The sequence below is a fragment of the Pyxicephalus adspersus genome, chromosome 6 (genome assembly GCF_032062135.1).
Source record: "Pyxicephalus adspersus chromosome 6, UCB_Pads_2.0, whole genome shotgun sequence".
Taxonomy (NCBI): domain Eukaryota; kingdom Metazoa; phylum Chordata; class Amphibia; order Anura; family Pyxicephalidae; genus Pyxicephalus; species Pyxicephalus adspersus.
Window position 1 is genome coordinate 3,377,030 of NC_092863.1, and position 26,494 is coordinate 3,403,523.

The window sequence follows — 26,494 nt, forward strand, 5'->3', positions numbered from 1 at the left end:
CTATTCATGGACCTGGACAAAAGCCGGGGTTTATGATTACAGTGTTACAAGGCATATAATAATACTTTACTGTTTTCTTGTCTGATATATCCATTTATTAAAACCATCGGCCCCTGTTTTCTCAGCGCTGACTGCCTCTTGCCAAAGGAAACAGAATTTCTGTGGTCAGATAATGGGAAAATCAATGCTCAACCACAGCATGGGTGAAAGAAAAGCAGGCCTCGGAAAGTACTTCATATACAGCTTTTTATTTATAAATGATTCTCTTTGATTTGGTGAATGGATAAGCTGTAGTCTTTATCTTTATTCGACTCTATTACCTGGCCTGTTAACCCCTTCCAGCGCAGTGCATCAAACTTCTTGTAGCTATTAATTACAGGCTGTTCAGAGCGAGAAGACTGAAAGTCGTTTGAAGGTCGGCATCTGTGCCTCCAGTATCGAACGCTGCAGCAGCAATAGGAACGGCTTTGTCTCTTGGCCAGCGAAATGAATGACTATTTTCTTTGAGTTAGGATTACATTTTCTGAGGGTAGCCTGTAATTGGAACACCAAAACGAAAATCAATTTGTGGGAAGAAAAATAAATAGAAATAAAGATAACACACAAGTTGGAAGAGGGAAGAAAGACGCTTATTAATTTGCTCTGTGTTTGTTTGTATTTCTTACTTACATATTACAGAGGAAAGGGATATGGGTTACAAAGCTGGAATATTGGAGGAGACTTTAAAATGTTTTGTAATGCTTCTAGTCCTGAGCTTATAATGGCTGATCCTTCCAATAACAGTTGTGCCGGGTAATAGGCACCTTCTCATACAGGGATTATTAAGGTGCCAGTATTTTGGAGGATTTGATTTATTTCATTGAACTGGTTGGAGAAAAGTCATTGTCCTGACATAAATTACAAGACAAATAAACTTTGAGTTCACTGGAGGAGATTTTCCCTGCTCATACACTTTATTTCAGCCTTTCTCATACTCCTTAACACGGAGGAATCCTTGTAATAACTTTCAGGTCAGGAAGCCCCTGATATAATTCTTATATCCACAACTACATTGGCATGGTGGTCAATGGGGAGAAAGCCTATTACATTATTACAATTGTGCCTCCAATCTCCTATTGTGTGGTCTATAACAAAAGAAACAAAATATTAACAGGAAAGTCCTCGAGGCCTTTTACATTTTTAGACACAGTGGATAATGTGAGATTTTTATTACTGTCTCTGAACCCATTGAGAAAATTATCCTTCGCAGTTTGTTTTGGTGCCTTTTTAGTTCCGGCAGAATATTCATTTATGAAAGCTCTCCAAGGCTGGAGAGGATACACTTTTATCAGTGAAGCTGGGTGATCCAGCAAACCTAGAATGGGTTTCTTCAAAATAATTTGCTATTTGCTAGCAAATGTTTGGAATCCCGGACCAGATCATTTCCAGGTTTGCTGCATCACCCAGCTTCACTGATTAAAGTGTATCTTCTCCAGCTTTGGAGAGCTTTCATAAATCAGGTTCATTAGGTGAGGGGAACCTTAGACAATTTTCTGCCTGAACTAAAAGGCACCAAAATAAACTGATGGATAATTTCAGAGACAGTAATAAAAATCTTTAATAAACCAGACCCAATGTCTCCAGTTACAATTGTTTCAACATGCAGGAAGTGAGAGGAAATCTACAACAGGGACACAGCCAGAAATAGTATAAGTTTTGTTTTGTAGTGTAGGGGAAGGATAAAACCTATGGATAATGTTCCCCAGCAAATAAGGGAGAAACTGACTCCAGAAGCAATTCTGCATTAGAAACATGAAAAGGAACTTGTCATTTTATGATAGGTCAACAGAAACTGTTCTTCTTTCAAACGCTTTATTACACAGTGGAGTCATAACCATTTAAACCTGGACCTAACAGTTTTCCTAGTTAAAGGAGACATTTCATTTATACATCTCGAAATTCCTCGTACTTGCCATGTAGAAATGCCAATATTGATTACAAATCCCCTCTGTGGTTCTATATACAAGGAAAACATTGTAGGATATACAATTCTGTTTTGGTTACTGTCCCCCAGGGAAATATCAAAATATCTCTGGTTTTAAGTCCTGTGTGTTTATATTTACATGGCTGCTGTCCAGGAATCTGCAGTATTTCCAGCAGACTACAAAGATAACATATTGTGCCATTAGGATGAGGAGGGTCTGTTGATAATGTCTCAATTGGCTGGGTGGCATTTTATGATCTAGTTTTTAGTCTACTACTAGGATATATATATATATATGTGTGTGTGATTATATTCATAGGGAGAAAGAGGGAGACCCCTGAGCTGCTCTCTCTCCTCTTGTCATCATGTATTATTTTGGCGTCTGAATGGCTCCCTAGTGCTGGCCCTCTCTTTCCTCTGAAAAACAGAGCATTAGGACTCTTTCAGATATGTGGTAAACCACAACATTGTCCTGAATGATCAACCACACACCCATTGCTCTATTTCAGCTGTATGTTGAATGGGTGAGTACCACTTTGTGCACACATTTGCACTAGGTTGCGTTTGCATTGCACCATGTTTCCTGGAAACAACATGTTGCTTCTGGCCAAGAAGTTACTTTTAATTTTCTGGAGGATAAATTGCCTGCATTTCGGTGTAATGCTCCTGGAAACATAACAGCAGTTTGCTATCCACCCAGGAGCAGCTAACTGTGACTTTCAAACACCTTAAAAGTCCTAAACACACACAAAGTCCTAAAAGGACCATTATATTCCTTCCAATATGTGCAGGCATAGCTGAAGTTGACCAGTAGCAGTATTGTTTATCAAAAAAAGGGCCACATTTTATCATTTAAAATATATTCTAGATATCCAGTCAGTGACTTTGCTGGGCTAAAATATCATTATCAGTTTGTTGCAGATATGAGTAAGTAATTCCTCCCCTGCTCCAGTGATCTGTAGCAAGCCACAAGGCAAAATTGGGGGACTGGTGTACAAATGTCGAATTTTCACAATTCATATTATTATTTATGTGTAGCTCAAAGACGAACTAAAGTAAAAACTGTCAACCAAAAAAAAATACACTTACCTTCAATCCCGCAGGGTAGTCCGAACCCTCCTGGGGTGTCCTGCATCTGGTCCCGCGTCATACCAGAGCCGGCACTCCGGACATCACCAGCTTCGTCTCTTATTCCGGGTTCTTCATCTTAGGTCACCTCACCCAGTTGCGAGTTCGGGTGACAAAAAAAAAAAAGGGTTTTGCACCCAAAAAACAAAACAACAACAGAATTTTTAGCTTACGTTAAAGGGTTTTCTACCCTTTTATGTAAAGTGAAAATTCTGAGTTTAGGTATGCTTTAAGTATGCTTAAATGTATGCTTTAAACATAAGTAAGATATTTGGATTACAATTGTATGTACTATATGGGTATACTTTACATTTGTTTGCATTGTGTGAGCGTGTTAGAGGTTTTAAATTGATTAATGTTTATACCATTTGATTTCACTTATTTTTACTCATTTACCATCACAAACCATTAGTGTAATAGAAGACGTCAGAGATCTAAATAGATTCTTGATGTCACCTCTGAGCACTGCAGATGAAGATGAGGACACTGAGTTCTCATTCTGATTCTTCTCCTCAGTAAACATACCGGACAGTTGCCATTTTCAAAGTAATTATGGAAGGTGGAGGCGTTCTAGGCAGTAGCATGAGAAAAGATTGGTCATTAAAGGAGGTCAGATATTGTGGCAGGTGGGGGTGGATGCCTATTAGCAGTCAGCTTTGTTAAAACTCAGAGGACTTTTACAGTTCAGGAACAGGTCGGGGATAAAGACTAAAACAATGGGTGCGTGGCGTAACCATTTCATCACTATGACATACAACAGCTGTTAATCACCTTGGAGAATCATCAACTATGTTGTTACATGTCTGTGACACTCCAAAGGTTCATTTTAATGTTTGCTGTTCACCAAACATACAGAATCTGGTATAGTCAATAAGATTTAATAGATTGAAAGTTGTTTTTATGTTTATATTTTTATAGTATCAGCTTATATTTTAATTATGAAGATCATTCCAGATCTTTGGGAAGCAAGATATCACCCCTCTTGATGTTTGCACATTTGCAATGGCAGCATGCTCTCACCCAATGGCCCTGATTTTGGTAAAGCTCTCCAAGACTAAAGAGAGTACACTTTCAGAAGTGATTTTTAAACCTGGACCACATCTATTCCAGGTTTGCAGGATCACCCAGCTTCACTGATGAAAGTGTATCCTCCAGCCTTGGAGAGCTTTCATAAATTAGGGCCATTGCGTTATTAAAGCTGACCCCTAGGCACATAACAAAGACATGAATGATTGACACAATAATTATATATTTTTTCATGCAAGCACTGCAATTATTAATTTTGGTTGCACCCAAAAGAGTTGTGCCATAATCCGGGACATTACCAAACATAAAGGGACAAAAGATGTTGGCGATTTAAGATTTCTCTGAAAATATTTGGAGGATCCCCCTTCACATGACAACGGAAACATATTAGATGACTATTTTCTGTGATTCTCAGTAACAATGAAATGGAATCACTGCATTAGGGACTTGGACAGAAATAAAAAAACTGACTAGGAAGTCTAACATTCCCACTATGGTAAAAAAAAAGTTTCCAAGTACCTGAATTTTCTGTACAGGGAAAATAAGAGGATGACACCAAGTCACAGCTCAAACTAGAAAGGGAAAAGATGCACAAGGAGCCAATCAGTTTTTGCTGCAAGGCTCTTGTGGTGATATTGGGCATGTTGATAGGGTGACAGAGAGAAAACCTTATGCGTCTGCTGCTTCTCTTTTCACAATTGCTGAATGATTTGGAAAGGTTTAGACATAGGCTACAGAAATTCCTCAGACATAGGCTACGTACACACATGCAATAATTATCGTTGGAAACGAACGGCTAGCGACCGATCGTCCGATAATTGTTACAAAAAAAGTGCACAACGACTGGCCAGTGACGCAGATGAACGAGGAAAGTCGCTTGAATGAACGACCGTCCTGGCTGATCTGATTGGGCGATGATCCTTTGCCATCTATTGTGATCGTGGATTGTTTTGTGATACACTTTCTCCTGTACATGTCACTTCCTGCATTGTTTAAACGATCGTATCTAGTGTGTGTACATTATTGGTGGATTATATTTAAACGATTGTATCGTTTCAACATGTACAGAATTGTGCACAATACAGTCGTTCAAAATAATCGGGAATATTCGTTCATTTTCTAACGCCATTTTTTGCACGTGTGTATGTCGCCATATGCTGATGTCTATATCTTACTGTGTAAACTAGGGTAAGGTAGAAATGCAAGGTGAGGTGTGAAAGCAAGAAACTTAGGTTAGGAGGAACTGCCCTGTTCTGGGAGGTTGGGATCATCAGAATATACATTGTGCCTCCTAATTTGGTAGAAACTCCCTTAATAGGCAGTTACTACTTAAAATTCAGCATCTGATGGCCTTGGTTACCTATGGAAGGTAATAGAGCTTCATGAGACCTATGAAAAGAAGGTAACTTTCTACAATAAACAATGTTCTACATTTCTTGTTGTCATCCAGTAAAAGCCGATTCATCTGTCTCTGAATCTTAGTATATTCCACTTTTAGTTCCATAAATCTGCAGGCCTTGACCCCTCAGTACATCCTTCTGCTGATATGGTATGAAAACATTGCAGAGTGTGATAAGGACAGATTGTGTGCCCTCTTAAAGTATATTTAGTTCAATAAGCTCTTGTTAATGGTTCAGCATGCTGGGGCTGTAAAGGAGCAGATTGTGTATGATGTACCAGTCTGAGATCCAGAAGGATTCTCAGCACTGAGGTCTGCTCTCCATGGTCCTGAAACCAACTAAATCCTGTGTTCATACTGAAGCTCCTCCAAGCACAAGTACTAGCATGAGGTTAACACTTTCTATTCTACTGCTGAATATATTCAGATACATATGTGCCTTTATTGGTGCATCTCTGGCTTTTATACAAAACTAAGATTGGATCACCTCCTCACACGCACGGATACAAGACTTCTCTAGAGCTGCCCCGACTCTCTGGAATGGTCTTCCTCGTCCTATTCGGCTTGCTCCTTCTTTCTGCTCATTTAAAAGAGCACTCAAAACCCATTTTTTCAAACTTGGCTACCCATCTTCTGTCTTTTGAAACCGTCACTACTTCCCACCACTATATATTGTGTGTTAATTCCCCCACCTACTAGATTGTAAGCTCTCCGGGGCAGGGTCCTCTCCTCCTGTGTCACTGTCTGTATTCAATTGTCATTTGCAACCCCTATTTAATATACAGCACTGCGTAATATGTTGGTGCTATATAAATCCTGTTTATTAATAATAATAATAATAATAATATTAATAATAATAGTAAAAAGGAATTGAGTCTGGTTATGTGCAGCCGAACTGGCAATTCTGGGTCATAGAGTCATTATAGTAATGTCCGTGTGTAGGGAAAGATTTATTTTGGTACATCAACACATTTACATCTTAATCCAGTGTTTCTTTCTTCTTCTCTACATGGGGAACCCTTAAAGTACCTTTCAGATGAAGCCCCCTTTTTCCCAGTTGTGGATGTATTCCCATTAGAGAGATTTATTTTCTAGATCAGCCTTTATTGGCCTTTTTAACATGAGGGAACATTTAAAATAACTTTTAGGTCTTGTGGAACCTTCTCTATAGTTACTACGCCCACAGCACACAGTACATTAGCATGGTGGTCAGTGGGGAGAATTCTTCTTTCATTACTGGCCAGTGGGACAATTGTCACCCTTACAGATAGCCAACAAGATCATTGATGTCAGTGGTAACTGTCCTGGGACCCAAACATTGCTCATTGCTCAAGGAACCCCTAGCAACCTGTGGAGGAACCCTGGTTGAGAATCACTGGCTTAGCCTATAGACTAGCCTATGGACTTTGCTGCTAGTGCTGTCTTTTACCTTGTGCAGGTCCTTGACAGTATTTTTAATATTACACCGTATTTATATAGCACAAACATTTTACGCAGCCCTGTACAAAGCCCGTAGACATGTCATTAACTGTCCTTCAAAGGCGCTTACAATGTAATGTTCCTACCATAGTCATATGTCATTAACACAGTCTAAGGTCAATTTGTGGGGAAGCCAATTAACCTAACTGCATGTTTATGGAATGTTGGAGGAAACCGGAGTACCCAGGGGAAACCCACACAAACACGGGGAGAACCTGCAAACTCCATGCAGATAGTGTCCTTGTCGAGATTCCTGAACCTGGGGCCCAGCGCTGCCAAAGTCAAAGTGCTGACATCTGAGCCACCGTGCTCAGTGTGAATTTAGCCAATTATAGCTAGTTTTTCCAAACGGCTTCTAATGTTATTCTATTCTAACTTCATTGGCTTTCATTGAACAATAAGAAGCAAGCAGTCATTATTGTATTTACAATCTGTGTGCAGGGTTGCCCAGGTTCTCCCATCATAGTCTATCTGCCCCAGACTTCAAGAACTTTAATAAATCAGACCCATTGTATACAAAGGGCAAAGCTTTAATTTAAATCACATGTAAAATTAATAAGTAAATGAAAATAATTTGTTAATATAGTATATTTAAAAAAAGAAACATTTATTCAAAATAAAGTTACTTTCACTGCTTGATATGATCAAAATCAAAACTTTCATTGTAAGATTTTGTAGTTAGATGAGATCTCAACTGACAGATTGTGGTTTTACTTTGAAGTGTGGAAGAAACACATAATCCACCTGTATATGACAGAACTTGTGTGAATGGAAGGGAAAAACAAATTCATACTGTTACTATAAACAAGTTGTTTAAAGAGTGATAAAGCAAGCCGGTGTAACAACAGTAACAACAATATCCAAAGACTTCACGTTTTTTAATATCTTTTATTCAGCTGGTAAAATGTGATTTCTCAAACTTCAATGCCTAATGGTATTAGATACATTTTCATATATTTCAAGAAATGTGTAATGGTCATGATCAATGTTTTCATTATTCAAGATTTTTGGTTGATTTTTTTTTTGCATTTTTGGAATGATGGGTTGCATAAAGCTACGTACACACGTGCAATGGTTCTTGTCCGATAATGGGCTCAGGGCCGACATCAGACGAGAATCTGGCGTGTGTACAGTGCAGGTCGTCCATAGTACGACCGACTATCCTGGCGGATCCACGGAGGATGAACGACAAACCATCCTAATCCCAGGGAAGGGGGAGAGCGTGCAGCGGTGTGCTGCTCCGTTGTTCTTCCCCTCCCCTCTCCATAGAGTAGAACGGTGCTGTATGTACAGAGCTCGTTCATGCATCGCGCAGTCCTTTGTCGTTGGAAAGGATCGTGAAAGATAATTTCCAATGACAATAATTGCACGTGTGTATTCAGCTTAAGGGAGGGTTAGATATCCTTGCAAGGTTTTTACCGCTATCCAGGATTCTCTTAGAGATATTTCTCTTTTCAGATGCTGCTGAAGTCTGCAGCTTCAAGATTAAATCAGTCTGCCTGTTCTGTGCAGCCTTCCTGTCAATATTTGGCCTGTGAAGTGTCTCCTCCAACTCTCACCGATCATTGTACCCATCACATTTTACCCCTCTGCCCAGTTTAATACCAGACTGCTGACTACTCTTTACCAAAAACTGCATAATCCACTTCGATGGCTAGCTTTTTGAGCCTTCTAGGCTATTTATGCTAAATGGGGCCGCATGCCAAAGTCTTCAGCTGTCCACCACAATACCATCCCATCTGGAACAAACTACAAATCTTTACCATCTTTACCAAATGCAGCCACACACCTCATTTAACGTGTCAGCTATGCAGGTAAATGCACTTCTTGAGGCCGTCATGAGTATTACTATTATTATTATTATTATTAATAAACAGGATTTATATAGCGCCACCATATTACGCAGCGCTGTACATTAAATAGGGATTGCAAATGACAGACTAATACAGACAGTGATACAGGAGAAGAGGACCCTGCCCCGAAGAGCTTACATTCTAGTAGGTGGGGGAATTTACACACAATAGGATGGGAGATATGTAGTGGTGGGAAGTAGTGGTGGTTTCAAATGACAGAAGAAGACGGGTAAGCAAGTTTGAATAAATGGGTTTTGAGCGTTCTTTTAAATGAGCAGAAAGTAGGAGCAAGCCGAACAGGACGAGGAAGACCATTCCAGAGAGTTGGGGCAGCTCTAGAGAAGTCTTGTATTTGTGCGTGTGATGAGGTTATGAGTGAGGAAGTGATTAGTAGGTCATCAGAGGAGCGGAGAGAGCGGCTGGGGGGGTATTTTTTTACCAAGTCAGAAAGGTAAGTGGCACAATAACTGTGTAGGGATTTGAAGGCAAAGCACAGGAGCTTCAATTTGATTCTAAGGTGAAATGGAAGCCAAAGGAGAGAACTACAAAGAGTTGCAGCAAAAGAGGAGCGGAGGGAAGGATGGATGAGTCTGGCAACAGTCTTTCTTTAAGGAAAAATGGTTCTGCGACATGCATAGAAGAAAGAAGTGTCACACAGTAATGTTGGTTGCGGTGTGTTTACCGCTTCCTCATTACAAGGAACCACTGCCTCTTGGGAGACTCTACATGTATGATCCTGATATAGAGCTGAACCTCCCCTTAAGATTGCTGAATGAAGGTTAAAGGTAAATATATTGGCACCATTGGACCCAGTTTGTACAGGGTGGCTTTCCTTTTGTTTGGAAGCTCCTAAGACTATGATATTGTAGGAGCATTACTGGGGGACAGAACATAAAATACCCGATCAAGGACTTCCATAGCCTGGTTAACAAATATTATTTTAATAAAAGCTGCATGTAAAGAAATTTAAATAGATTTTGACATTACTTTACAAACTAAAGCTTATGTTAGATTTTAGTCACAGGGTTTCAGTCCACTCCAGCACTAAAATAAATGTTTCTTAGGCCCAGATAATTGGAAATTAGTTAAGTAATTTATAAAGGTCATAATCTAAATTAAACATTTTTTAGATTAAGAAAGGATGCTTTGTAAAATGTACATATTTTCATAAATGCTGCTTGTATTTTATTCTTCTCCTATCACAAATATGTGAATTTTTACCGATAACCGCACTGGTTTTATTTGCTGGAAATATAATCATTGCTCTTTTAGGTATGCAGGGCATATAGAATGAAGGAGCAGATTATATTCAGAAATGTTTTCCTATCCCAGGGTAGTGATGAGCTCAGAGTACATGATTCGGGTATATTCTCACCATTTTGGCCTCTTTTAGTTTGTACATGGGTCTCCATTGAATGCTGTAATTGTTGGAGATATAATAGACTGAAGATAAATAGTGACATGATATCCCAGAGCCCTCTCTGTGTATCCTCTGGGCTATTCTTCATTAGCTGTGTCTTGCAATACGACTGTTGACATGACGAGAATAAATAAGATCTGAAGGGCCTATCTACGCCTGTAGAATGGAACCTTTCTCCGGGCTGAGGGTCTGTTTCCCAAGTGTCTTTATTTCCTCTGCACCTGCATGTACTAATTGCCATCTACAAAGCCCTTATAAATACAGTATCTAAGAGCCGGGAACACACTCCAAAGTAGCTTCATTCATTTCATTTTTTCCCATTAATGTGCTTACTCCATGGCAACATATCATTTATGAAGTGGCAGCAACCCCCTCCCCTTTCTCCAGATATATCTCACGTGTTTTCACCAGAATATGTGGCCATCAAAATCAATTCAATTTCATTTTATTTTATTTTTTTCAACATTGTTTTATAAATTGCACGAAAGGTATTTTAAGTTTTGTATAAGTGTCTTTTATTGATTTATTCAGCGTTGCATCTTTATTCAGTATCCACCTTTTCATGTAAAAAAATTGAATGAATTTGAAGATTTTTTATGTACTTTTCTCGGATTAGGCAGTTTGTTTAGAATGTTCATCTGATACACAGCTCAATGTCTGATAACTGCAGTATGGAAGATAGTTGTGTGAAAGTTTTCATGGCATAGTGATTATAAAATATGGTGAAATCATACATAATTCCACACAAATTCACAACTTTATCTTAAAATTCCCTCCTCACTGTTACATTTTGTCACACAATTGTATTGTAATACAATTTATTTACTCTGGTATAAACCGAAGTAAAGCCCTAGTGAACCTTCCCATTAAGCCAACCTTTGGAAATAACTTTCAGGTCTTCAGGGAACCCCTTCTATAATTACTATTTCTACAGCTCACAGTACAAAAGTGTGGTGGTCATTGGGAAAAATGGCTCATATATTGCTTGCCCGTGAGAAGATAGTCACCCTTACAGATAGCCAAACAGATCATTGGTGTAAAAAAAAAAAAAGCTGACCTGAGAGGCACAAATTGCTTATTGCTCAAGGAACCCCTAGCTACCCCTGGAGGAACCCTAAGGTTCCATTAAACCCTGGTTGAGAAACCTAGCTTAATTCAACATTTAAAGCCCTAATGCATAAACTTTCCTATCAACTAAATACAGAATGCATGAAAAATCCAAAGTCCCGGCTGACCTCCAAATCCTATAATACAAATTCTACCCCTCCAGTAGCCTTCAGAGATGTAAAGCTGCACTGTGTGAAAGCAGTGGTCCTTCTTCACCATATTGACACCCCCCTGTAAGTCCATTCCATGGGGGAAGTCAGGTTTGCTGATTGGAGAGCTCTACCTGTAACTTGCAGGGGTCGTGTCAGACCTCTGGAGAGAGACCACTGGCCTCACATAGACTGCAGGGGGTTTAAAGCGGAAGTTAAAAAAAAACTCACTCACCTTTACCTTCGCAGATCTATCAATCCCTCTGGAGGTTTCCTGGATCGGGTCCCACGTTGTCCTGAAAACCTCCTTTGTCCCAGGGCGGAGGAAATGCCGGATGTCGCCATCTTCATTCATCTTCTTCTGCCTTCTGCCTACAACACCTGATTTCACACTGCGCAGGTGCAAGAACAAGTCACATCGCCTGCGGTAGATGGGGAAAAAAATGCAGATCACACTGCACATGTGTGAGATCGACATCTTTTTTCCCCATTGAAGAAAAAGTTCCTCCAGCGCATGGCCGACATTGGGCATGCACAGAAGGAGCAGCCAAAGCCTCCTGGAAAGCATGACATATGTGTCCGGGAGGGCTCTCCGCTCCCATTCTGTCTTTATCGCTTTGGGGTTTTTTTGTTTAACCCCCTACCCAAAAAAAAAAATTATTTGTACCATTAAAGGGTTGTCTACTAAAAAACAAAATTAGTTTAGATTCGTTTTAAAAGTAAAAAGGTGGAATTTTCTATTCAAAATTGACAACAATGCAGTTTCAGGATGGTGCAAAAAAGTCAGCAAACTGCTAACAGCTTTTTGCTGTATAATTCTTTTTTTTTTTAAATATATATTTATTTTATAGCTCTAAATTTAGAACTGTTTCATAAATGAATACATAACTTATACCACATACTTTATACAATCATTTTGTGGCCCGTGAATACTAATATTCAATAATATTTACATGTTCATTTTACAATGTTTGCAAAAAATGTTTAAAAGTGTTGTCACCTTCTGTCTGTACAGGGCTGCTCCGGCTGTCATATTTGAGATAACATTTTATGCTAGTGTGTACAAATAACTGTAATTTTACTGCTGACTACAGAGCAAATAGTACAGAATTCAGGGAGAGGCTATTTGTTGGGAAGATGATCTGAATTTGATATTTTCCCTGGTTCACACTGGCTCTTTCATGGTATAATATAGGATGGAGAAGATAAATGGTCACATAGGAAATATATTTAATAAAACCTCACATTTCTGTGTTATTGTTATATGTAAAAAGATGTATTGCTTGCTCTAATAAGAACACATCCCGGTCGTTGTATAATATAGTCTTTTTTTCCTGTAGTAGCACCTCTTGTAGTTTGCTTTCACAGCTGAGATCAGACTTTTTATTACATATGTAGTAAACACACCTACATTAAGTAGAGCTCTGTAATCATCCTCTTTATTAAACCTCCATGTATAGCATATAATTGCATTGAAAGCCTCTGCTGATGTCATTTCAGGATTCAATTATACGTGGGGAATTTAATCACCAATACTGTATACTTATAGATAATGAGGACAAATTTACTAAAACATGCCTGAATTATATTTCATGATATCACCATCCTATAAATAATATATAAAGGCAGCTTACGTAACAAAAGGATTGGCAGGAGGCATGAAAAATATGAACAATTAAAACCAATATATTCAGTGATCGCTTTAATAAATGTCAGATGCATTATACTGATAATAAACAGAAGTGTTATTCTACAATGCAGAATCAATATAGGGAGCAAATAGTGTAAGGATATTTAAAATGTGATGAAATATTATTATATTGGGGAATATGTATCATACACATATTATATATAGGAGGTTACAGTTCTTCAGTAATGATATTGTTATGTTTTGCTTTTTATTTTTCAGATATGAAATATCCAACACTTCTGGGTGTGTTAGATTCCTGTGTCCCTGTCTGTGGCTCTCCTCTTAAGTCTCATCCAGGTACAACATCAGTAAATTGTTCCTTGCAGCTCTAGTTTGCTATCGTAATAAAGTTATGTCCTTGATAGTCCCAAGTGAGATAGAGGGACCCTCCTTGAATAATTCTCTTAGGTCAGGGTTGTCCACATGTTTTTGGCTTGCGAGCTACTTTTAAAATGACCAAGTCAAAATGATCTACCAACAACGGTATTTGGACTTAATAACTCCTGTGCCTGGTAGAGTTTATTTTGAAAGGCAGGGCTCCTTGCGTTACCTTTGTGATCTACCAGTAGATTGTGATCCACTGTCTTAGGTGATATGGAATGCAAGACTAGGCAGCTACAACATTTATTTTCTTGTTTGAGCTCAGCAGCTTCATGTATCACCCCTTTACCCCCAGCCCTGCATTGTTACATATTAAATTAGTATAATCGCAGGTACGTGTCCCATAAAACAACAAAAATAAGCAAGGTTGCTATAACCTTGCTATATCTTCCCTGTGCAGCATGGCAAAGGTGTGTGAATCAGAGGGCTGGCTGAACAAATTGTAAAAGTCCTCTGGTGGATAAAACAATTGATTTCTTCTGGGTGTGAAGCCGTTGGCCCCTAGTTCTTGTTACATTGGTTGTTTGGGGAGTTATTTAGCTGCTATTATTATTTTTATTATTATTATTAATAAACTAGATTTATACAGTGCCAACATATTACACAGCTCTGTAAATTTTTAGGTGTTGCAAATGACTGACAGATACAAACAATGACACAGGAGAAGGAGGACCCTGCCCTAAAGAGCTTACAATCTAGGAGGGGGAAGTATCACACAATAGGAGGGGAGATATGGAATGGTGGGAAGTAGTGAGGGTTTTTTAAGACACAGAAAAAGATGCGTTGGCAAGTTTGAAAAGATGGGTTTTGAGTGCTCTGCTAGGCTGTGGTACCAAATTGCAATAAAATTCCCAATGTTCATGCGGCTGTACCGGATACCGACTAGTAGAACTCTTTGCTATGCACCAGCTGAGGTTATACAAATCAGAGAACAAATTGAATTTTGTATATGATGTCGCCACATTGTATTTTGGACACAGCAAAGCTCTTGAAATTGTCCGCACACATGATAGATAAGTATATATGAGATTTTACTGTGAAGTTTTTAGACAGCAGAGTTCAAATGTTGATGCTGATAGCGATGATCTTGTGTGGCAGAGTGTTTGCTGTATATAAAATATATGGCAGCTGCCACAGAGTTATACATCAAGTTAATAAAAAGAGCAAAACAAAGCAAAACCAGACAGGATTTTCAGACTCTGGCCGTATTAACTACACAAACAAAGGGGGCTCAATAATCCTCATGCAAAACAGTTTCCATCCCCAGAGCTGGCCTAACTCGTACCAGATGAGCTCATAAATAAAGTTCCTGTCACACACAAATGTGCAAAAACTCTTTAATGGCATGAGTGTATTAGGAGGAAATGTAAGGCAGGTATATAGGAGTATTATTTCTTCCCAACAGAAGCCGTGGCTTGTGACGCATACACACAGAGCCATCCCTGCATCATGGGTCTGATTCCATCACCGAACATTGAATACAGGAAGAGACATTTAGTAACCTGATACACTGCAGCAAAGGTTAAATGTAAGACAGCGATATTAGAAGCTTTGTGCGGGATGCTGGCTTGCTGCAGAGTACTTTAGGTAATCGGTGAATGTTTACACCCTAACTACACGGATTTCAATAGTTTAGTAGTTTAAGATTTCCTACTTAAAAATTTGTCACCTCGTTCCCAACACCTTTAACAACAACTTGCTGGGATGAAACATTTGTCATCAAGTGATTATTCTCAAGCTGCTGAGTGTTTAAAATTCTACTGTGAATGTTAAATTATATGTGACCCCAATAACTTAAATCTTATGCATACATCTCATGCAAAATTACTTTTTACAGTTACAATAACATATTTTAATATTTGTCTTTATTATTTGGAAATTTTGACATTAAGTCCATGTTTAGATCCCTAGGCACTGCCTTTTATAGGGGGTGACAACCTATCACTGCCCCCCAATTATACTCATTCCCTTCTTATTAAACAGACTTTCAATGGAGACTACAAGAAGCCACGTCAGCACACATTACACACACCTGGCTCACCGTTGTCACAACTCGGTGCATGTAGACAGGTAATGGCTACCACGTAATAAGCAGCACAGCAATGCAAGAATAAAAAAATATTAACAGATATTTCATTAAAAAGAAAAGTGTGAAGCCCATACTGTGTCATTCAATAGGGGTTCATATCTATTTCACAGCTTTATTGAAAGGTATTGGGATAGGATGGGCTCCCCAGGACATGGTTTAGGTTTTTAGGCACCTTCACTGGCTATCTTACAACTCTATCTGTTGTCTGTGCTTGTTTGTGTCCACCAATATATCTGTCAGTTTAAAGAGTTGGTTGTGGCCATTTTCAAAGGAGGCCCAAAAATATTTTGTTTATCTTTGCTCATTCACAAAAATCACCTTCGTACCTTTAAACTTTCTGCAGGTCTGATTTGCCTGCAGATATGATAAAATCATGTTCCATTTTACTTTCATTTTTTTCAGCCTATTAACCTCCCTAGCGGTTCATTTCTTTCCGGTTTTATATGTCTAAAAGCGGTACATTGTTTTTCATGAAAAGTTTGAAAAGTTTGAAACACAAAAATCATGTAAAAATAATAAATTGGATAAATTAAAAAAATCTATATATTTAAAAAAAAAATTTTTTTTTTTCAAATACACATTACACTCATATTATTATATACACTGTAAAATAAATGTTCTTGAAAACAATGTACTGCTTTTACACATATAAATCCAATGTATTGCATTCAATACAGTTATTTTGTATTGAATGCAATACAAATGGATTTTCAATTTCCCGCCCATCCAGCAACGTACACACGCACCGACGTCACCGGGAACTTCCCGGAGACTCATCGGATGCAGAAGCCAGCTGTAAGAGAGAAGAACACAGAGATTGCGGCAATGGACGACGCAGGACGCCAGAAGATCAGGTAAGGCTCTATTTACTATTACCTCCCATAGGATTACCTACCCCGAGTGTGACTCGGGGTTACCTCTAGGGAGGTTAAAGTAATCCTTCTCTTTTTCCTTTTTTTCATCTAATAAACTTAGGGCAATATGAACATGGATTAGAAAGGCTCAACATACACAAACACTTAGCAGACCTTTTCCTAGGAACGTATGCTGCAGCGTAAATGAAAAACATAATCGCTGCAATACTTGCACATTCCGCCTTTTAAAGAACGCTATACTTACCTGACCCCGTATATTGCTGGGCTCGCCTATATTCTTCCTTCTTGTCTTCCTAGCTGCAATCTTTGCCTATCTTGATTGGTTGGGATGACTTAAATCTTTTTTATTTATATCCATTTCTATTGTCTTGGATCTGAATAATACCTATTTTGCAGCCAGGAGTGCAACGTGATGTCAAAATGTATTCTTGCAAAGTGACTTATTTTCTAACCGTGTTTCTGCATTTACTTCTAAGAGCCTGGCCATACAGTTTGTATGGAAAGGACTTTTGGAAGATTTGGTTCTGCAAGGTATTCCAACATCATTTGAAACTTTGGGTTATGCACAGAGATAAAAACTAATTCAAGCTAAATCATAAAAGCATTTTTTTGAGTAAACATCATTGATGTTCTCTTACACAATTTGACATCAGTCCGCTGTCAGCAATTCTTATGAATGAAATAAAATGATTGCATTGAGTTGGCTGCAATGATTAGACCCTGGTCAGAATATTTCTTGGTGGTTAGCAGAATTATAAGCGTGTAACATGACATTCTCTGTTAGAAACAAAACCAACATGCACTGTTTATTGTGTCATAAGAACACAGATACCACCGCTCCTTTTCACTGCCTGTTATGTGTTGCACACTTTGCACATTAAGTTGTTCCGTAACTGTGAAAATACTTAACTGAAGCGTTTTAAATATCTCCGTACAGTAATTTGCTGACAGCTGCCTGCCGTCCTGCTTTCTGTTGTTTCTTAAGTTTTCTCTAGTGAATACTACAAGCAGAGTCTGACAGCTGTTATACATTGGAAAAAAAGAATAAGGCCTCTACTTTGGTGTGATTGGTTAAATTATTTTTATTATTATTATATTTGTACAAAATATAATCGAACTGCAGTCCTGATGTTTGTGCATTGACTTTCAGACATGACTCCAGCATATTTGAATTTAACTAATACATTTCATTGAATAATTTACAATATTAGAATGTAGTTTCAATGACTAAGGTAGCCAATAAATGGCATCAACTAACTCTACGTCATCAGCATTAATTGATTGACAAACATAGTAAATCTCATACAGGTGTATCTGAGAGGTTTTCTTGTTACCTACATCAAACAATCTCCCACACTGCAATGGGAAACATTCATATATTATTTTACTTATATTAATTTATGCAATGTCTCACCTAACAACAGCTTGGGCTTTTTTTGATAACCCAATGAAAAGAGCAATGGTGTTCTGTAATTTGTAGCAAGCAAGGATACACGTCAGGGACTTAAAGCAAACCTGATGCCAGTTTTGGAACAAGGTTCTAAAGAACCCAAGGTGAAAAGGCTAAAGTGCTTCCCCCACCATGACTTGTGAAATACTTATGCATAGGTTTTATATCCTAATATTTTTTCACCTCTTCCTTGCTTGAGGCAGTTACCTTTTCTATCTACCCCTCAGCCCAGCACCTTTATTATTATTAATATTATTACACAGTATTTATATAGTGCCATCATATTATGCAGTGCTGTACAAAGTCTATAGTCATGTCACTAACTGTCCCTCAAAAGAGCCCACAATCTAATGTCCCTACCTCTATTATTATTATTACATAGTATTTATATAACGCCATCATATTACGCAGCGCTGTACAGAGTCCGTAGTCATGTCACTAACTGTCCCTCAAAGGAGCTCACAATCTAAAGTCCCTACCTCACCTCTAATCACTTTTTATGTGTTTTTGGTATCTTAACTGATAATACCTAAAAATTCTGTTTATTTTTGACTGCCAGTCACCTTATAAAGAATGAACATAATTATGTCAAACATAATAGCTATACGTGTATTCATATCAGCTTATTTCTATGCATACTAGAAATCAAATGGGAAGAAAGAAGGTCAGATTTCCAAACCAACCAAGACATCAACAATTTGACATAGTTCCTCTGAAAGTAAGCAACAGTCCTCTGCTGGTCCTTCACTGTCCAATCATGGAGTGGGAGCAGCAATGTGGTAAATCAAGTAATGAGCCCGGCTGTACAGTCTGTACAGGACATAGGTACAAACTCTATAAATACACATAGAGAGACCTTATATGCATCTTATCTACTAGCTGTTTGCTTGTAGTCCAGTTTATACCCGGAACAGGCAGCAGCCGGTAGATTTACTGTCAGAAACTAAGAGGATTATAAGGTTAGATGGAGTCCTAAATTTGTGACATGTCTGTGTTTAATATTGATACTATTATTATATATTCTTTTTGATGCTTGTTCATTAGTGTCCAGGAGTGACGTGTGGAGCATGTATCTAGTTGTCACATTCCATTCAGTAAAAATGATGGCTCAGGCTTCTCTTTCACCCCGGAGTATTTTGCTTCATCTGAGGGCCATGTTGACAGAGCAGCATTTATCCCATCACACAGTGACATATCCAGGAAAGCCTCTCTGGATATTGACACCTGAAAGACATTATCAACATGTCCCCATCTCCTCTGAGTTTTCCACAAAACAGGAAGCACTGATCATTTACATATCCATTGATTACTAAAGCAGATAGAGAGCAGTTGTTTGTCCAAATGATCTGTGATATTCCACATTATGATGCAAGTAAAAGATGATCAGATGCTACCAGTTCACCAGAGATAATCAGTGAGGGATTATAAGAAATGACCACATAAAAATCATAGTGATGTTATAGAATTCCGCAGCAACATGTGTCTGGGGAATAACTGTGACCAGGCTTATAGTTCCTGCTTTAAAAGTTCTGAAACAAACGGCACACCCCTAGAATAATATGCAGGTATTGCCATTGTCTGTCAATTTATGGATCTTTTCCTTTAAGGATGATTTCCCAAGGGTTGCAAGGTGTGTCATGTCAATTTTTAAATTTCATTTTTTAATATGCTTCAACAAACCTGAAATGATCCATACTAGATTTGTTGTAGTCCATACCTTGCAACGCAAAGATTGTTCACATCTGTTCACTGTTGTTTGTTACCACTCACTTTCCCTGCTGTGCACTTGCAGTTACAAGAAGTAAATCCGTTCCTGGTTGCATGAAGTCAATACAAATACAGGTAAAAATATTTCTTTGAGAAAAGTTAGAGGATCCATTTGTAAAGCAGTGAATCTGATATTTTATACTTTTCCATATTTTGAATGGTATAATTATGTATGAAAACATTTATATCATAAATTACGTATCTCTGCCCAAATTACCGTTTTGCCTGTAGATAGCTTGAATATAAGGAAACATTTGCTGTGGTTTATAAAGATAATTTAAGTAAATGGAAAGAGAGAATGAGAAGAGGGTGAACATGTCCCATTATTTATAGAAGGCAGCATTGATTATCAGATAGGAGAGTTGTTTACAGAAAGGTTGAAGTTAGATTATACATGGGGGGTAAGTGCAGAGAAGACTTCTAATGACTTCTATAGGAGGCGGCCAGAGCTGACCACATAATTGTTAGCAGGCTGTAAAACATTTGAGGATGGCAGAAATGATCAAATCTGACCTCTGCGGGTCAAACTAAAACTAAATATTTTTGTCACAGTTCCCTCCCTAATTTAAGTCAACAACAAAACCAGAGGCATCGGATGAACTTCCAGAATACTTGCTCTGTTTCTTACTAACAGACAATAGCGAACAGCTAACATTCCATGCCAGCTAATAAATACTTTCATCTGTTTCAGGAATTCCACTCCAACCCAAATAAATACAATGTTTCCACCGCCGCAACTAAACACGCTTCATTTATATTATATTATTATTATTTAATTGTTTCCGGTAAAATGTTTCCTCTCACTTTATTAACAAAATGTATTTCAAACTTTATTGTTTACATGTTGCCATTATTTTCCTGGTAAGATAGTTTGCCATGTTGGTTATCTACTGAATGTTATTTAAAAATATTTTAAAGCTCAGAATGTGATCCATCTCTTTCTTTTCTATAGCATGGATAGTTTTGTGGAAATCTATAGAGAAAGGCCCGGTGGGATTTCATTTTGACATTGTATTTTTCTTTAAACGCGTTTCTTTTGGGTGAAAATAAAACCACTTAAATGCACAGGGGGAAATGTGCCTCAGTGACAAAACAAATTTGCCACAAATCATTTTACAAAAGAACAGCAGGACTCAGCAGAGGGCGGACGCTCTGTTGCCATTCATCATTCATTTGTTTGGAATTCTCCACCCTTCCCCTGCCATGTTTAATATCTAATTGGCATTCTGACACTGCGGAACAGTCCACATCTGCTCCAGGGCTGCTGGACGCGGGGGTCTTTTCAATGCTCCAGTCCCCCTGGCCTATGTATATTTGAGATGAAATGTAGTAAAGACTTTACAGCCGTTCAGCTCACCTTCTGTATCCATCCTGACAGCTGCTGAGTACAGAGGAAAAAACCTGGGAGGGCTGGATGGGGAGTTCATTGATACTTGTGCGCTATATATATAACGCGTCTGCTCATTGTTCCTCATTGATAAATAACTTCCAAAGCAGATGTGACCAACCTGTGCCTGGCCAGCTGTTGGGGAACTACAAGTCCCAGAATAACAGGTCCTGTAGCTGGCTAGCAACTGGAGCACCACAGGCTGTTTACTCCACCTTTCAAGGATCAAGTTTATATTTCTGTATCCTCCAATAACATTTATTATATGTTTAAAACACTATAAACCCAATCAATAAAAATCTCATGTTAATGTTCAATATATTTAAATCTGCAGGTAAAGTGGTGCCAGGTGATCCTGCCATGGAGGTCCTTGCTTATACACCTCTTCTGTCCTTGCCTTTAAATTATGTTCCTTTGTTGTCACCCTATAGACCAGGGGCGCCCAACAGGTGGATCACGATCCACCGGTAGATCGCAAAAGGCAATGCGATTGGATACCAGAGCCCTGCCTTTCAAATTAAACTCTACCATGCACAGATGGTATTAAGTCCAAGTTTTTATTGTTGGTTGATAATTTTGACTTTGTCATTTTAAAAGTAGCTTGCAAGCCAAAAAAGTGTGGGCACCCCTGCTAAAGAACTTTTCACCCCTGGATTATTAAAAAAATTAAATTGTATTTATATAGCGCCAACATATTACGCAGTGCTGTACATTAAATAAGGGTTGCAAATAACAGACAGATACAAACAATGACACAGGAGAAGTAGAGGACCCTGTCCAAAGGAGCTTACAATCTAAGATGCAAAGTAAAGAAAAAAAAACTAGCTGGGCTAAAAAAATGTTCACATTGTTTAGGATCAACCATGCAAACTAAACGCCATTCAGTTGGGGTTTTAAGAAAAAAAATTCACACGTTTTCTCACTGCTTTGTTGGATTCACCTATAGTTCTGTCAGTGTTTGCATATTGCACAGTATATTCATAAATAGGTAAAATATGTATCTGTGTTGTAATCACAATTTGTGTCATTTGCTAGATTTGAGTATGAGGATAGGCCGGTCTAGACATCAGTTGGGTATAATCTACATTTCTCAAAAATTGCAATTCTTGTTAATGTGATTTTACACCAAATGTGCTACCCAAGCATGTTAGACATTTTCATTCTAGTTTAACTGTGACATTGTACACATTGTGTGCTCCAGAATTATAAAGTTTATTGTGCTTGGGTAGAATTGGCTGTTGGATAAACAGCACTCCCCAGTGGCCGATTTCTCAAACAAGTTACAGAAGCCATACCCAACCTGTGTCCCTAACACATACATGCCTATTACATCCCATACATTGATTGCTGAGGGTAAATCTTATAACTGTTACATTCTGCTGGTTGTGATTGTTCAGTTGTATGGATCACAATAATAATAATCATGGCAGTATCAAGGAAAAAAATCAGAATTACATTGTGTGCACAGCTGACTTGTTTAGATTTATTGCACCATAAAGTAGGTTTGTAAACTGTTAAGGAAAACACTTGTCCCTTCCTCCAGTAATTCTCCGCAAGGCACAGCTCTCCAGTGCCTCTGCCGTCTCATTCCTTAACAACAAGAACCCAAACATGTAGAGATAAATTTAATTCCAGTTCTTGTAAATCTACAAAGTCACACATTTTCATTTCAACTGCTTTTTGGTTACATCTACATGTGTGTTTATTGCTGCAAAAATCTGGTGATGAAAGGGTCTAAAAAACTGTTTGTATTGTCCACAACCACTAGTCAGGATCTCTTTCATTTTGTTTCTGACACAAATAATACCTGGAATCCTACTACATACTACTTAGGTCCTTAAGTTAATGTGTAATAATAATAATAATAATAATAATAATAATAATATCTTTAGCAAAGCTCCTTTGAATTGAAAAGGAACGGTTAGACCTTTGTTTTTATTGCTGAGAGATTCCTCTGTTTCTTTATGTGATCATTGTCATTAAGGAAATAGATGAAAGGAAATGAAAAATGTTAGATTTATTTCCAGAAGAAGATGTAAGGGGAAAGTGTCCAAAAAAGACAATTTCCAGGGAACATTAATCAAAGATTCCTCTTACTATAGGAGTAAGACCCCAAAGGTACACAGATAGCAAGAATATCTAATTCCAAAACTGTGTATGCATTTTAGCTGTTCAAGTGATACATTTCCTTAATTCTGGATAAAAATTAAATAGAATAGGAGCAACTGTAACAAGAGATATTTACAGTTTATCTTTTAATGTTTTTTCTAGATAAAGTTTAGAAGGGTCAGGCTACGTACACACATGCAATGGTTCTGGGGGAATCTGGGGCGTGTACAGCATCCATCGTCTGAACGACCATACTGGCGGATTCATGGACAACGAACGATCTTAATGGAAGTGAAGTGGGAGAGAGCGCAGCAGGGTGCCACTCCGTTGCTCTCCCCTCTCCATAGAACATAACAGTGCCCTATGTACAGCACTCGTTCATGCAGTTGTTAGTGGTTGGAAAGGATTGTGAAAGATCCTTTCCAACGACAAATATTGCACGTGTGTACATAGCCTTGTGCTTTACATCAACAAGTTTTATGGCTGTATTGGTGCCCACTGGTGGGAATTACCCCCTTTATTTATTTTTGTGACTATTGTTAATAATACAGAAATTTAGCAGTAAACCAACATTTTGAACCATCAGAGAAATAGATGGGGGGAAATCCTACAATCAGGACACCTGTCTACGGACATACCTCTCAAATTAAAATTTCTTCCTTTCATTTCTTCCTACATGCATGTGCAGCTCAGAAAGTTTTGGCAGCTGGGAGTCAGGTAAGAATGCCTATTGCAGAAGGGATATCGCCTTTCTCTTTCTGCAATACATATCGGAACTATAGTTCCACTATTCCCTCTACCCCAGTACCCCCTTTCCCCAGACTGTCAAATTCTTTCCCATTACCCGTCTTATTAGGTAGCGGTGTTATATGAATAGCTTGGTTATGCATTGTATACACATCACAACAGATGAAAGGATACAATTACATAGAAATACACACAACTACAACTAGCGAGGTTTGGCTGCTGTTGTGCAATCAAAACATGATGGAGGTCCAGTTACTGACAATGTTACTTGCATGTCATCTGACTCTTCCAATTATTCATTTTTAATTAATGATACAGGAATCTTGTTTTCAGTTTTAAAAACATACTCCTATCATTTGGTTCCCATACCTCCAAGGAGTAAGATATCTTTGGTTAGAACCACAGCACTTGTACATCATAACTGATCACAGATATCTGTGGCATTATGGCAAAGGGGAGCAGCAATTTATCCTGTGCCAATCGGGTGTAAAATTCTGTCATTGTAAAGCTTTTCTCCGACACATCCCATCATTATATTTCCATGCAGGATCTAATTTAAAATATAGAGATTACACCGAGGTGCCTCTTTACCACCCTGCACTTTAATGAATTGTTCACACCAGACACAATAGGATTGGCTGAATATTATTACAAATTTCACCTAAATGTGAGGGTATTAAGTCTCCCGTAATATATGTGTCATTGTTGGCTAAACAGTGAGAGGAATGAGGGAATACAGACATATGTAGCATTGTCCAGCTCACAAATTCCTCTCACCAATACACTAAATTCCTGCTTTTGTTATCTTACCAACACATTTAATGAATGGAGCTCAGGCTTTTGTTTGTGGAGCGGCTGTAACATTTGTTAAAGCTGCTCCTTTTTTATACCCTTTTGAAGACCAGTTAAAAAATTAAACATTTTGAAAACATAAAGTGGGATCATTTATCACTGTTTCCCTGTGAGAAAAATGAGGATAAAAAAACCTTTTTTTCTATAGAGAAGCTGTGAAAGGAGCAATAACTGTCTTTTATAAGATGTATGTATCTGATCCACATCTGGAGGCTACCAATTGTTTCCTATTTAACTTTTAGCACAATACATTGCACATATGTCGCTGTTCTTATTATACCAGAGATTGCATTTTCAGTTTGGAAAGTCAGCTCTACCCCACATTTCCAGCTACAGGTCAGTCCTGACAGGGTGAACCTGGCCTGGGTGAGATATGATCAAAGTAAATTAGGATTGTGTCCCCCACCCCCATAGTCACAATGGCTTTGTCACAATTTAGCAGCTTTCTAGATAATTGTTTATTTTCTTTTTTTGGATCTGAACTGACCACAACATCTGGGAGAACATGCTGAGGAAGGATCTGCCAAGATGTTTTGGAGGGAAACTTATATAGACAATTTACTTTCTATTATTGTCAGACAATTTTGTGATATCCAATAATTGAATGAAAACCCCCACTTCTGCCAGTATATGGGATTTCCACACATTGATAAACATTTGTATTGTCATACATCACAAACCTAATATAGAATATTGTGATTGTTACATCTGATAGGCATACCAATCATATTTGTGTACAATCCGATGTTTGCTTTATATTTTTCAGGCATAAATACATAATCAAAGTAAAAGAAAGGTAACTGGATAGGAAGCACAACAACCATGGATTTGTTATAATCCGTCAGGTATGTGTATTCTGTTTTACAACACAACCAACTTTGGAAATGGATTTTATGTTTTTATGGTTTGAACAGGAAACTCATTATATGTTATCCGGAAAGCTTAACAGCAGCTCTCTAATATGCAGGGAAACTTAATGAGATACTAATCAAGATGGAGTCGCAGGGTTTTCTTTTTTGACGTTTTTATGTCTTTTTCACATTTTAATACTAGGCACATTACCAAAAGGATTTTTTATTTTTTTTACCATGAAAACACCTTTAGTGAATCTGTGTGTGATATACATATGTATTTACATATTTTCAAATCATTTGCCATCTACATTTTATTGTTAAAATAACATAACTGTATATAAATTGGCAAATACTGGCACCATGTCTTCTCTGCAGAATGATTACATGTAAAGTGCACCACGGACATGAAGATGCATGTTAGTGCAGAGATGTCAACCTGTGAGAATGATTCCTAGGACAATTGGGAAGTTCTACACGCTGTGGCCAAAAGTTTGTTTGGTTAATAGGGGCTTTTGGAGATGCACTAAATACACAAGGAGAAGCTGAGCAGACTTCCATAGGAAAGTACAGGAAGCTGTACAGGAAACTGTACATTACTTTTAACAAAAAGGAACAGATATCAAGCCTTATTCATACATACAGAATAAGAACAGATATTGAGAATTACACATGGGGTACAGAACAAGAGAAGTGGTACTGTGCAGAGTCCTTCCATACAGAATAAGAACAGATACTGAGAATTACACCCGGGGTACAGGGCAAGAGAAGG

At 38.1% G+C, this 26,494-nt stretch overlaps 1 long non-coding RNA gene across 1 annotated transcript in view; it reads left to right on the forward strand.

The window, feature by feature from the left end:
- Positions 1 to 25,706, forward strand: part of LOC140332446 (uncharacterized) — a 54,349-nt gene extending 28,643 nt beyond the window's left edge. Inside the window, exons 2-3 of the long non-coding RNA XR_011921126.1 lie at positions 13,434 to 13,511; positions 25,638 to 25,706. This is a non-coding gene — a long non-coding RNA (uncharacterized lncRNA). The remainder of the gene's footprint in view (positions 1 to 13,433; positions 13,512 to 25,637) is intronic.
- The last annotated feature ends 788 nt before the right edge of the window (positions 25,707 to 26,494 follow it).